This window comes from Nerophis lumbriciformis, linkage group LG15 (assembly GCF_033978685.3).
Source record: "Nerophis lumbriciformis linkage group LG15, RoL_Nlum_v2.1, whole genome shotgun sequence".
Taxonomy (NCBI): domain Eukaryota; kingdom Metazoa; phylum Chordata; class Actinopteri; order Syngnathiformes; family Syngnathidae; genus Nerophis; species Nerophis lumbriciformis.
The window spans coordinates 31777903-31791390 of NC_084562.2; the positions used below are offsets into that span (position 1 = coordinate 31777903).

At 43.4% G+C, this 13488-nt stretch overlaps 1 protein-coding gene across 1 annotated transcript in view; it reads left to right on the top strand.

Moving 5' to 3' along the window:
* Positions 1–13488, top strand: part of LOC133616237 (very-long-chain (3R)-3-hydroxyacyl-CoA dehydratase-like) — a 34264-nt gene that overhangs the window by 14766 nt on the left and 6010 nt on the right. The window lies entirely within an intron of this gene.

Below are 13488 nucleotides of genomic sequence, written 5' to 3' on the forward strand. Positions count from 1 at the left end.
TTTTTATTCTTGAGCAAACCAGGGGTTTCATTTATGTAACTGTGTGTGGATTCCTTTGTAAAGCATTACGTACGCACAAACCTCACAATGTACTTATGCGTAAAAAATATTCAGATCTATAAATGCATGTAGCGCCTAATTGTACACTCTTCTCAAACTAAATCACGCCTGCTGTAAATTGCACGCTAAAGAGTTTCATCCTGGTCTCCTGCCACAATGATCCATAAATTGTAGGGGTGTGACGAGTTCAGATTCTCGCTGATTCCCGTGTCTAAAAAACTTTGCGTAAGCTCTACGCATCATTGAAACTGAAAGAGTGCGTAAGAAAACAACCTTTTCCGCGTGGAATTTTTGCAGAGAAAGATGCATACAGACATTTCACCCCTGCTGATGCAACCCTGGTCTGCCAGAGAATAAGAAGACGTAGCAGGATCAGTGTTGCCAACTTTTATTTAGCAAGTATTCAGACCCCTTTTGATTCTGTTTTTCAATAAAGCGACTAGCGACAAATCCAGAAACGTTTTCTGTTTTTTTGGGACACCTAGGAAGACTCTAAAATAAAGGAAGGTGCTGCTGTGGCCCCACCCCATCTAAAATCACTCAAAGGTCTTGCTTGTGACATAAAAACACACACAAAAAGAAGTGAAAGAAGAAAGTTATTTTGTATTTCTAAAAGGGCTGTTAAAAATAATGAGTTAACTCATGTGATTGATCACAGAAAATTATTAAAATAATCCTGTATATCCGCAAATTAATCACGCAATTTATTGTTAGTGCACATGCTCCTTTACCTTCAACCTGGATGGTTACCTGAAAGGCACTGCGGGTTGTTGTACGATCAGTGATTAGGTCAATGCATACGCCAGTGCAGAGATGAGTGACTCCTGATTGGTGTGCTCGCTGTCAAATTTTACTTCAAAATACACCACGAGTCCCCGATTGTACTTCAGACCAGGGTCTTCAACGTTTTCCAGACCAAGGACCCCTAAGCTGATGGAGCGAGGACCCCCAACTTTTATATATTCTTTATAAAATTATGATTTTAATTTCAATGGATTTAAAGGTACCCTGTTAATGTGCAATGCTAAGATATTAAAATGATACAGTATAGCGCCGCTAATAGCCAGCTGCCAACGCGAGCGCTAATCGCTTGCTGGCAACTGGAGCACTGATCGCTAGCGATCTTAAATGCTAATATGAAAATAATAATGTAGTTATTCATGTATTTTAAACACACTGCCATTTATATACTACACAACAGGTGTGTTTTCAATATTAATGTGTATTTAAAGACATTTAATTTGTGGAGAAATTGCGGGAAGGGGTGAATATAAAAATATATATTTAAAAACGTCTAGTCAACTAGAAGTGAAGTGAAGTGAATAAATAAGTAAATAAATATAATTCACTTCACTAAATTGGCCGACCCCCCTGCAGTACCTCTGCGGATCCCAGAGGAGTCGCAGACCCCTGTTGAAGTCCTGTGCTTTAGACGATGCTCTTTGCAAATTTTAAACAAATAAATGACGCGCATTCAAGTAAAACATATGAAAATGATCCTCTCTGACATTCTGACAATACATTTGCATTAGTGTCAAAATATTGAGATCTTTTTTTGAGTCAATTTGAATTATGCAAGCGACTAATAACCTGCAATTAATCAAGATTAATCCGCCGGTGGGGCGGGGGCGGTCTTCCCGTCCGGTTGCGGGGAGTCTCTGGGTCCCTCGGGCGGGGCGTCTCGCCTTTCTGCCCGTGTGGGGTGTGGTCTCTCGCTGGCTTGGGGTCTGGCTGTCCCCTGCTTTTCTCGTGCCCTGTCCTCTGCCGGGTGCGTCTGTCTGCGGCCTGCTGCTGGCCCTTGTGGGCGGTACGGTGGGTCGGGCTCTGGGGTTCCTGTCGCTGGCCGGCTTGGCTGCGTGGGGGCGGTGGTCCCTGGTTCCCTGGGCACCACGCCTCCTGTTTGTGGGTTGGGCTCTCGGGGGTGATGGGCCCGTGCTCTGGCTCCCACGCACTCTGGGAGTCGAATGTATTGTACATGCAAATTCACATATGCTCACATACGTACATAGGTACCTACGCTCCCACATACATACACAAATACAGTACATATTTACCTACCTAATGTTCGTACATCCACACGCACATTCAATATACAAACATACACATACACATACTGTACATATACATTCACTGTACAAACACATATACACATTCTGTACATATACATTCATTGTACAAACACATATACACATTCTGTACACATACATTCATTGTACAAACACATATACACATTCTGTACATATACAAGTACATATGCATACTTACACTCATGCACATAATCACGTTTCATCAAACATATATTAACGTTGTTGCCCTAGGGTAAACTGGGTGTAACACATGGCACACTGACAAAGCTTAACCTATTGTGACTATAACAATCTACAAGGTTAATGTAGGTTGCTTCTCTTTCTCCCCCTCCATTTTTCTGCATTCTTTCGTATCTCAAGTTATCATTACGTATATGTATTGTTGCATTTAAACAACTGTATTGTTGATAATAAAGGTAAATTATTGGTATTGTTCATTATCAATAGCGCTATTTCTATTGGTATTTGTATTGATCCATTTGTAGTGTAATAATGCTCATTGTCATTTCTGTATTATTTTTTATTTTTCGCTAACTGCTTATTTGCTATTACTTTTACCATCATATTTGTACATGTCATATTTGCTGATGTTGCTCTATTGTTGTTGTTGTTGTTGTTGTTTGCTGTTGTTGTTTTTGTCTCTCTGTCTAATCCCCCTCTTGTCCCCACAATTTCCCCCTCTGTCTTCTTTTTTTTTCTCTTTCCATCCCCTCCTGCTCCGGCCCGGCTGCACTAAATGATAATATAAATACATTTAATAAAGTCAAATACAAATAAGGCAACAAGAGAAGTATCCTACACTTCTCTTTTGTAAAGTAAATCTGAACAGCCGACATGGGCATCTACATCAACTATATGATTTGCCTGAGAAGCTGGACAGGACATTAAAAAAAAAAAAAGAAGAAAAAAAAAAAAAAAAAGATTAATCCAAATTCAAAAGTGTGATTAATTTGATGGAAAAAAAAAACCTGTCATTTGACAGCACTAATTTCTAAACACGTACTTAATTTAATGCTTTTAGCTCACTTGGTATCCCACAGTGTCTATAAAAATTACATGCACATGCGTCATGGCCGATTTTGCAAATTCGACAATGACTTCATAGTACCTTGAAGGTAGAAAAGCACTATACAAGTATAATAACATATCCCCAACGCCACATAGATTACAGGTATTTGAGAAACACTGAAAGTATTATTTTACAGTAATTCAATTTGAAATACAATCAATAAATCAATATTTATTTGTATAGCCCTTAATCACAAGTGCCTTAAAGGGTTTCACAAAAAACAACGATATCCCCTGGTCTGAACCCATATCTAGTCTCTTTTGAAAATCTCCAAAAGCCCAAGATTGTGGAAAAGAAGAAAACTTGGGAATGGGCCGCAGATGTGGGGACATACCTCCTGAGTGACCGGCTGCCGTGGATGTCGAGGGGGTACATTATTGAATTGTTACATTTATGATAATGTGAGAGTCCAGTCCATTGGGAATCCAGCAAAGGGTCGTAAGGGGATCTTCTTCCATGTAAACATGTCGACAACGCAGAGACGTCACCACTGATGCATAGAGAAGTGGTCTCTGGGTCACAATTTGTGACAGCTAGCGCCTCTTCCAGACGGGTACCTGTCCAGAAATGATCCGTGGCCACCTGGTATACTCTCTATGCAGGAGAGGGGAGCAGAGCAGAAAAGAAAGGCGACAGATCAACTGGTCTGAACAGGGGTCTATTTTAAAAGCTAAATTATATAAATGAGTTTTAAGGTGGGACTTAAATGCTTCCACTGAAGTAACATATGTAACTATTCTAGATTACTGGAGCCCAAATAGAAAAAGCTCTAGAGCCTGCAGCCTTTTTGGGGGGCTCTGGGAATCTCTTTTTTTTTTTTTTTTTTTTTTTGTGTGTCCTGTCCAGCTTCTCAGGCAAATCATATAGTTGATGTAGATGCCCATGTCGGCTGTTCACATTTACTTTACAAAAGAGAAGTGTAGGATACTTCTCTTGTTGCCTTATTTGTATTTGACTTTATTAAATGTATTTATATTATCATTTAGTGCAGCCGGGCCGGAGCAGGAGGGGATAGAAAAAAAAAAAAAAGAAGACAGAGGGGGAAATTGTGGGGACAAGAGGGGGATTAGACAGAGAGACGAAAACAACAACAGCAAACAACAACAACAACAACAATAGAGCAACATCAGCAAATATGACATGTACAAATATGATGGTAAAAGTAATAGCAAATAAGCAGTTAGCGAAAAATAAAAAATAATACAGAAATGACAATGAGCATTATTACACTACAAATGGATCAATACAAATACCAATAGAAATAGCGCTATTGATAATGAACAATACCAATAATTTACCTTTATTATCAACAATACAGTTGTTTAAATGCAACAATACATATACGTAATGATAACTTGAGATACGAAAGAATGCAGAAAAATGGAGGGGGAGAAAGAGAAGCAACCTACATTAACCTTGTAGATTGTTATAGTCACAATAGGTTAAGCTTTGTCAGTGTGCCATGTGTTACACCCAGTTTACCCTAGGGCAACAACGTTAATATATGTTTGATGAAACGTGATTATGTGCATGAGTGTAAGTCTGCATATGTACTTGTATATGTACAGAATGTGTATATGTGTTTGTACAATGAATGTATATGTACAGAATGTGTATATGTGTTTGTACAGTGAATGTATATGTACAGTATGTGTATGTGTATGTTTGTATATTGAATGTGCGTGTGGATGTACGAACATTAGGTAGGTAAATATGTACTGTATTTGTGTATGTATGTGGGAGCGTAGGTACCTATGTACGTATGTGAGCATATGTGAATTTGCATGTACAATACATTCGACTCCCAGAGTGCGTGGGAGCCAGAGCACGGGCCCATCACCCCCGAGAGCCCAACCCACAAACAGGAGGCGTGGTGCCCAGGGAACCAGGGACCACCGCCCCCATGCAGCCAAGCCGGCCAGCGACAGGAACCCCAGAGCCCGACCCACCGTACCGCCCACAAGGGCCAGCAGCAGGCCGCAGACAGACGCATCCGGCAGAGGACAGGGCACGAGAAAAGCAGGGGACAGCCAGACCCCAAGCCAGCGAGAGACCACACCCCACACGGGCAGAAAGGCGAGACGCCCCGCCCGAGGGACCCAGAGACTCCCCGCAACCGGACGGGAAGACCGCCCCCGCCCCACCGGCAACCGGGCCCCCACGAGCCCACCCCCCACCCCCGGAGAGCGCGGCGAGGCCAGCCCCCGGCCACCCCACCCAAACCGGCCGCCGCAGGACCACCCAGGCACAGGGCCACCCAGGCACAGGGCCACGGGAACCACCCACCCCACCCGCAGGGACCCCAACGATGGAGATGGAACAACCAGCAACCGCCCCGCCGAGCCCCCCCCCTGAGGGAGGGGAAAAATTAAAAAATAATATTAATAAAATATATTAAAAAATAAATAAATAAATAAATAAATAAATTAATTTAAAAAAAAAAGAATTAAAAGAAGATCACAGACATGCTGACAAACAAGGTCACTACCCCAGCAACTGGCCGACTCGCAGCACCTCGGAATACCTTGCAGCACCAAGCTACCACAATAGACGCAGGGACTAGGCCCAACAGGCCCCAACCAAGACGGGCACCCGGAAGGGATGGACAGCGGGACCCAGGAGCTCCAGACACGCAGTTCGGATGCAGTAGCCTGAGGCGTCGACCCCCGTCTGACAGGCAGGCCCAGAGCGTACCCCCAGAAATATACATACATACATACATATATACATACACATACACACATACATGTATACATACCCACACATACACATATATACATACACATATATAAACATACATACATACACACATATACATACATATACACAGTTCGTCAGCCCCGACAGCCATCACGCGCGCGTGCTGCCACCAGTCACAACATCAGCCACACCCCTGCACCAGACCCAGCAGCCACGGGCGCCCACACCACAAACAAACGGCAGCAGAAACAGCAGCCGCAATAACCCCAGACAGCCAGCACCAGCCAATCAAATCAAAGCGATCAAAAAAAAACTGCGACCAGCAACCACACGCCACCAGGACCACGGAGACCAGCCGGCGCCAGCCCGCCAGTCAGCCCGAACGCCAACACGCAAACAAGAGACACCAACAACCCCCCCAACCAAAAGGCCCCCCACCCCAACAAACACACCACCGCCCAAACAACCGAGACACAGCATCCAGACCAGACACGGGGGCTGCGCCGCCACCACACCAAGTCACCAACAGAGACCCCACAGCGCAAGGTCGGGCCACACGGGCACGGACCCCACCCAACAGGAATTGAGACCCGCGCGACGCCACACACAAATAAATAATAAGATTAAAAAAAAAAAAAAAAAAAAATATATATATATATATATATATATATGTATATATATATATATAATAAAATAAAAAATAAAATTTAAAAAATAAAATAAAATAAGTAAATAATAAAAATAAAAATAATAAATACATTAAAAAAAATATATATATATATAACAATAATAAATGAATAAAAGCCTGGCAGGCCACCAGACCGCAGTCCCCGCCGGCCGACGAGGCAATGAGGGGTGCGCCGAACCCCAAACCCCCCATGCATGTGTACAAGGCCCCCAGAGTGTCTACTGTGTAGTTAAAATTAGGAGGTCAGCCGTTACAGCCGACCTCCAGTCCCTATTGATGTGTGTACTGTAGCGTGAGTGAGATATGTATGCTTGTGGGAACTAATAATGCGATTAAAATTGGGGGACATCAAGGTCATGGTGGGTCCCAACCAAACCAAGCCCCCCAAATCCTAAGTGTCTAATATGCAGCTAAGATTGAGGGATGGACGAGCAGGGGACAAGACAGGAGGACTGGAACCCCATTGGAGGCACCCTCAACCCCCCGCCATGCCTCCCCGCAGGACAATCCCCAAAGTCCTATATATGTGTGACTGTGTGCGCTATAAGTAGGAGGAGTAGAGGGCCCGGACATCCCCCCCAGTCCACGCGGCCGACAACCAGGAACTACGGCCAGGAGGCCGCCACCCCCCGCCACAGCCCGTGACCCACACCAGACCACTTTAACGTGACGCCACGCGAGCCCTTCCCCCCGCCAAACAAAGCCAGCCCCCGCCCGCCCCAACCCAACCCTGCAGAGCCCATACCGGCAACCAAACGCAGAAAAACCGCACAGCCCCCACGCCCAATGCAAACACCGCATCCCGGCCATCCACACAGCAACGTGCCCATACGAGTCCCGGCCAGGGGAAGGAGCCCCCCAACGGGGGAAGAAGCCAATGCATCCCGCCCACCCGCCAGCCCCCAAACCAGCCGGCAAGCCAACGCCAGACAGCCCCACAAGCGCACAGACACCAGCCACAGTCCCCCAACCACTCCAACCCAACACAGCGATGCCAACCGCTGGTATCACCGCAGCAACCATCACCACCACCGCCCGTCCGCAGCGTAAACACCCGCGGCAGCCGAAACCAAAACAAAAAAGCGACCGACCCCGTAAACCACAACAACGCACACCCCCGGCTACAACCGAGGCCACCAACCCACCTACCCCAACTCCTCCACAGCCAGGCCAATTGAGCCACCGGACATCCACACCCATGCACACACCTACACATTCATATACACATACATACACACATACATATATGCATATACATATACATACACATACACACATATACACACGCATGCATATACATATAAACATACACATCCACAGATATATACACATTAATACACCCACACACATATACATAAGCCCACATATACACAAACACATACATACACAACACACACAAAAAAAAATAAATAAATAAATAAATAAATAAATAAATAAAAAAAAATAAATAAATAAAAATAGAAAGAAAATAAAAAAATAAAAATAAACCCTTTAAATAAAATAAAATAAATAAAAATAAACAAGAGGCCTGGTCGCCAACAGTGCCCAACGCCACCAAACCCCGCAGCCCTTCCCGCACGTCCAGGCCCCCCCCGCCCACCACCCACCAGGCATCCCATCCGGCAAAAAGCCATAAGGGCCCAGCCCTGCGCCCACAGCCGGCATGCCACGGCACCTCAGCAGACCCGGCGCCGCGATCAGCAATGCACACCGGGGCAGCGACACATACATATGTACCTACATACATACACACAGATTTCACCATACATATATACAAACGTACACACACCCACAATCACGCGCACCCATATATAATTTAACAGAATAAGTTAAATATATTAAATAGATTTAAAAAAAATAATAATAATAATAATATATATATATACATACACACATACATGTATATATATACACATACATACACATACATACATACGTACATACATACATACATACATATACATATATACACATACACATACATACATATATATATATATATATATACACATAAAATAAATTAAAATAATTAAATAAAATTAATAAAAAAATAAGGGCAGAGTAAAACACAGGAGGGGGACTCCCGCAGGGCAGTCGGGCAGCACCGCCGGGGCCCCAACAAGGGAGGCAAGCAGTCCCCCCAACCCGGCACCAGGCAGGCCCGCACAGCCGCAGCGCAGGGCGACCCCGGGCAGACCCCGCCCCGCGCCCCAGGGGAAGGAGGAAGCCCACGGACACCCGGAGCCAGAGGGGCACGAGCCGACCCCCGCCCGACAGCGGCAAGACCCCAGCCCCACGGGCGCAACCCCCCGCCCAACCACCCACGGGAGGGACAGCCCCCCCCAACCAACCCAAGGCGGCCGCCCACAGCCCCACCCGCACCCCAACACCCGCCCAGGCACCTCCACCCACCCCCAGCCACCAGACCACCCACGGATCGGCCCGCCAGGCCGGAACCAGGAAACACACCCCAGGCCCACCCGACCCCGCGGCACACGGCCCCCCCGGCACCCAGGACCCCCCACCCACGGAGCAAGACCCCCGGGACAGAGCCCCAGCCCCGGCCCCCAAGGGAGTCAGGTCAGAAAATTAATTAGCGGTGCCCAAAGAGATCGGAATTCTGTCAGTTGTTGGTTTGATTCAGCAGACATTCTTTCCATAACTACATAATCTAATAAAATGTTTTTGTAAAGGTTTATACATAAATTATTTTTTGATTTCCAATTTATGAGAATAATTTTCTTGGCGATGCCTAACGCATTTATAAGGAGGTATGTTTTGTTTGTATCAAGATCAGTTGCGGAGAGATCACCCAACAGGCAGAGTGCGGGGGAGATGGGAATAGGAATCTCTAACGCTAATGATAGGTTCTCGCACACTCCAAGCCAAAAGTTACTCACGGGAGCGCAGGACCACATTGAATGCAAGTAATTATCTATCTTATTATCTGAGCAGTGTACACAGATGTTAGAGTCAGCTAAACCCATTTTATACATTCTTAGACCGGTGTAATGTATTCTGTAAAGTATTTTGAGCTGAATCAGTCGTACATTTGGATTCTTAATCAAACGAGTAGTATTGAGGCATATTTGTTTCCAGAATTCTGGGTCACAGCTTGTTGATACGTCTGAGTGCCATTTAGAAGTTGGAATACTTGTTGTGTTATCTATTTTTGATAAGAGAGCATATAATTTGGATAAAGCTTTGGGGGCAGATGTTTTGAAGAATTTAACGGTCGTAGGATTACTTTCCCATGTTGTTTTGTTGAATCTTGCGCTGATTACAGATTTGATTTGTATATATTCTAGAAATGTATTAGGATTGATTGCATATTGTGTTATTAAACTTTTAAAAGAGATAAAACTGTTTGCATTGATGATATCCCCAAGGCATCCGACTCCCTTATCATACCATGTTGGAAAGTTCAATGGCTTCTTGTTTAAAAGAAAATCAGGATTATTCCAAATAGGCGTAAATTGGCATGGAGTGAGCGGGGACCCAGTTATTTTCAAAAACTCCCACCAAGCTGTTAAGGTAGTGCGTATATTAATACTTTTAAAGCAGTTGTGTTTTCGGAGAATTTGGCTAATAAAGGGCAAGTTAGAAATTGGGATCTCCTGGCTAAGTGATTGTTCAATCTCTAACCATAAACTATCTAATAAAGTGGGATTGATCCATTTTAATATATATTGTAGTTTATTTGCAAGGAAATAATAGGAAAAGTTTGGGAGTTCTAGACCCCCATGTTCTTTGGGTTTTTGTAAAGTTTTAAGGCTGATTCGTGCTGGTTTACTCTTCCAAAGAAACTGATTGATGTGTGAGTCTAGTGACTTAAACCAGATTTGAGAAGGTTTGGTTGGAATCATTGAAAATAGATGATTAACCCTAGGCAAGACCATCATTTTCACGGTAGAAACCCTTCCCATAAGTGAGATTGGCAGTGTTTTCCAACGCGCCAGATCATCCTCAATCGATTTTAAGATTGGGGAGTAATTCAAGCGATTCAGATCTGACAATGTGGAGGAAATATTGATTCCCAGGTATTTAATGTTCCCTTTATGCAGTGGAATCGATGAGGTGCTCTGAAAGTCAAAATTAATTGGTAACACAGTAGATTTGGACCAGTTGATGGAGTAATCTGAAATAGAACTGAATTTATTGATAAGTGAGATTGTATCTTGAAGAGAAGAATGTGGATTTTGTAAGAAAAGTAATACATCATCAGCATAAAGGCTTATTTTATGATGAACGGTTGCGGTATGGATGCCTTTAATATTTGCATGCTGTCGAATAGCGGTTGCAAGAGGTTCAATAAATATAGCAAACAGTGACGGAGAAAGTGGACACCCTTGCCTTGTGCCCCTCATAAGATTAAACCTTGGAGATATTTGGCTGTTCGTTCTAACCGAAGCTGTAGGAAAACTATATAGGACCTTAATCCATTCTATAAATGAGTCTCCAAATCCAAATTTCTGTAGAGTAGCTAGAAGAAAATTCCAGTTCACTCTATCAAATGCTTTTTCAGCATCTAATGAAACAACAGCTGTTTTTAGATTATGAATAACAGAATAGTCTATCACATTGAGTAGACGGCGAACATTGTTGGACGATTGTCTCTCTTTGATGAAACCTGTTTGATCAGGATGTACTGGAGTGACTTTTTCTAATCTTTGAGCTAATACTTTGCAGATAATTTTAAGATCAGCATTAATCAGGAAGATTGGCCGGTAACTGGATGGAAGTGTTGGGTCTTTATCAGGTTTTAGCAAGAGACTGATCGTGGCAGAGTTCATATTTGGGGGAAGGAATGAGTTTTCTTTAATCTCTAAAGCCATTTTCGTAAATATTGGAGCTAGCAGTGACCAGAATGTTTTGTAGAACTCCACAGGGAACCCATCAGGCCCTGGTGCTTTATTGTTTGGCATCTGTTGAAGAGCATCGTGTAGTTCGCCTACAGAAATAGCAAGATCTAAATTTGATACCTGCCTTGTATTCAATTTAGGTAAGTCTATACCATTGAGAAATGTCTCAATGTCTGAAAGAGATGGGTCAATCTGGGGTGTATACAAGTTTCTGTAAAAGTCTCTAAAGATGGAGTTAATTTCCTCAGGAACGTGTGTAATGTTCCCAGCTGAATCCTTGATGGATGGTATAGAGTTTTTTTCTTTGTTTAATTTTAGTTGGTTAGCCAAATATTTGCTTGGTTTATTGTCATGTTCAAATTTTTCTAAGCGTAACCTCTGGAGCAGGAATTGACTTTTCTTATCAATTATTTCTCTTAAATCTAATTTGAGTTTTCTCAGTTTGTTCAGAGTGTGATCATGTTGTGAATTCGCATAAGCTAATTCTAATATTTTTATTTCATTTTCAAGTTCCTGCTCTAGTAAACGTTCCTTTTTTTTCTTGTATGATGAATAAGAAATACTTTTTCCTCGCATAACTACTTTTGCCGTCTCCCAGAGAACGCACGCCGTGATTTCTGGTTGATCATTAAAATCTAAAAAATCTGTCCATTCTTTCTCAAAATAGTTTAGGAAGTCTGGGTCCTTTAGTAATGATGTATTAAGTCTCCATTGTTTGATAGGTGCAGTGATAGTTTTGTTGGTGAGGGAAAGTGAGACAGGTGCATGGTCACTGATGATGATAGGATGGATGTGAATGTTTGAGATGTCAGATAAAATTGAGCTACTAGTTAAAAAGTAATCAATGCGAGAGAATGAGTGGTGAACTGGAGAAAAATAAGTGTATTCCCTAAGAGTGCGGTGATAAGAACGCCAGGCATCGCAAAGACCATAACCCTTCATATATTGCTTAAGTATTACCACTGACTGAGACTCACGGTGACTCCCAGTCACTCTGGACCGATCTATATTTGGATTAAATACTAAGTTGAGGTCCCCTCCTAGAATCAAGCAGTGGTTTGAGTGAGGAGAAAGTGAAGAGAAGAAAGTGTGAAAAAAGGAGGGGTCATCAACATTTGGCGATACATAAGTTTCTCCCGTCAACAGAAATATTAAGAATGATGTATCTTCCTGGGAATCTCTAATAAGCCGGTGTTCTTGGAACACAGATTTCTGGACTGAACATATTTTGCAATACTATCAGCAAGATAAGATGGTGCTAGACAGTTTAGTATTTTGTACAAAGGTAATCAAACATTTAAATTGCATCCTAAGTGTACTGGAAGCCACCTCAGAAAACACTTGGCTCTCCAAATACCACCATAATGACCAACATTGGATTACAGTAGAGATGTCCGATAATATCGGCCGATAAATGCTTTAAAATGATCGGTATCGGTTTCAAAAAGTAAAATGAATGACTTTTCAAAATGCCGCTGTACGGAGCGGTTTACGGACATAGGGAGAAGTAAAGAGCAGTCGCGTCTCCCAGTCAGCAGCTCTTCCCCTCTCCCCTTTCCCACACACAACACAGGAGTTGCAGCACGACTGCAGCATGAGAGGTTTACTGGCGACGCTTGATGACCTCATCAAACCGTCGCGAGCGGAGCATAACAACAACAAGAGTGTGTTGTTGCTGGTGCTGTAGCCGTGGCTAACAAGCGAGCGAGCTCGGTGACTGACTAACGACACCATGTCTACGGTTTGGGATTATTTTAAAGTGTGTCTGACGGGTAAAAAACTGGCAATTTGCAATGACTGCAAAAAGTTGGTTATGCGAGGAGGAAGCAAGACGTCTTCCTTTAATACGAGCAATTTGATCTCCCACCTCTTCAAGAATCATAAGGAGATACACGATGAATACAAGCGGAAGATGGATGAAAAGAAAACACCGGAAAAAAGTTGTCGCTTAAAGACTCCGCCGAGAAAAGACAAAAATACAACAAAAACCACCCTAAGGCGAAAGCCCACAATGTGGTCAGG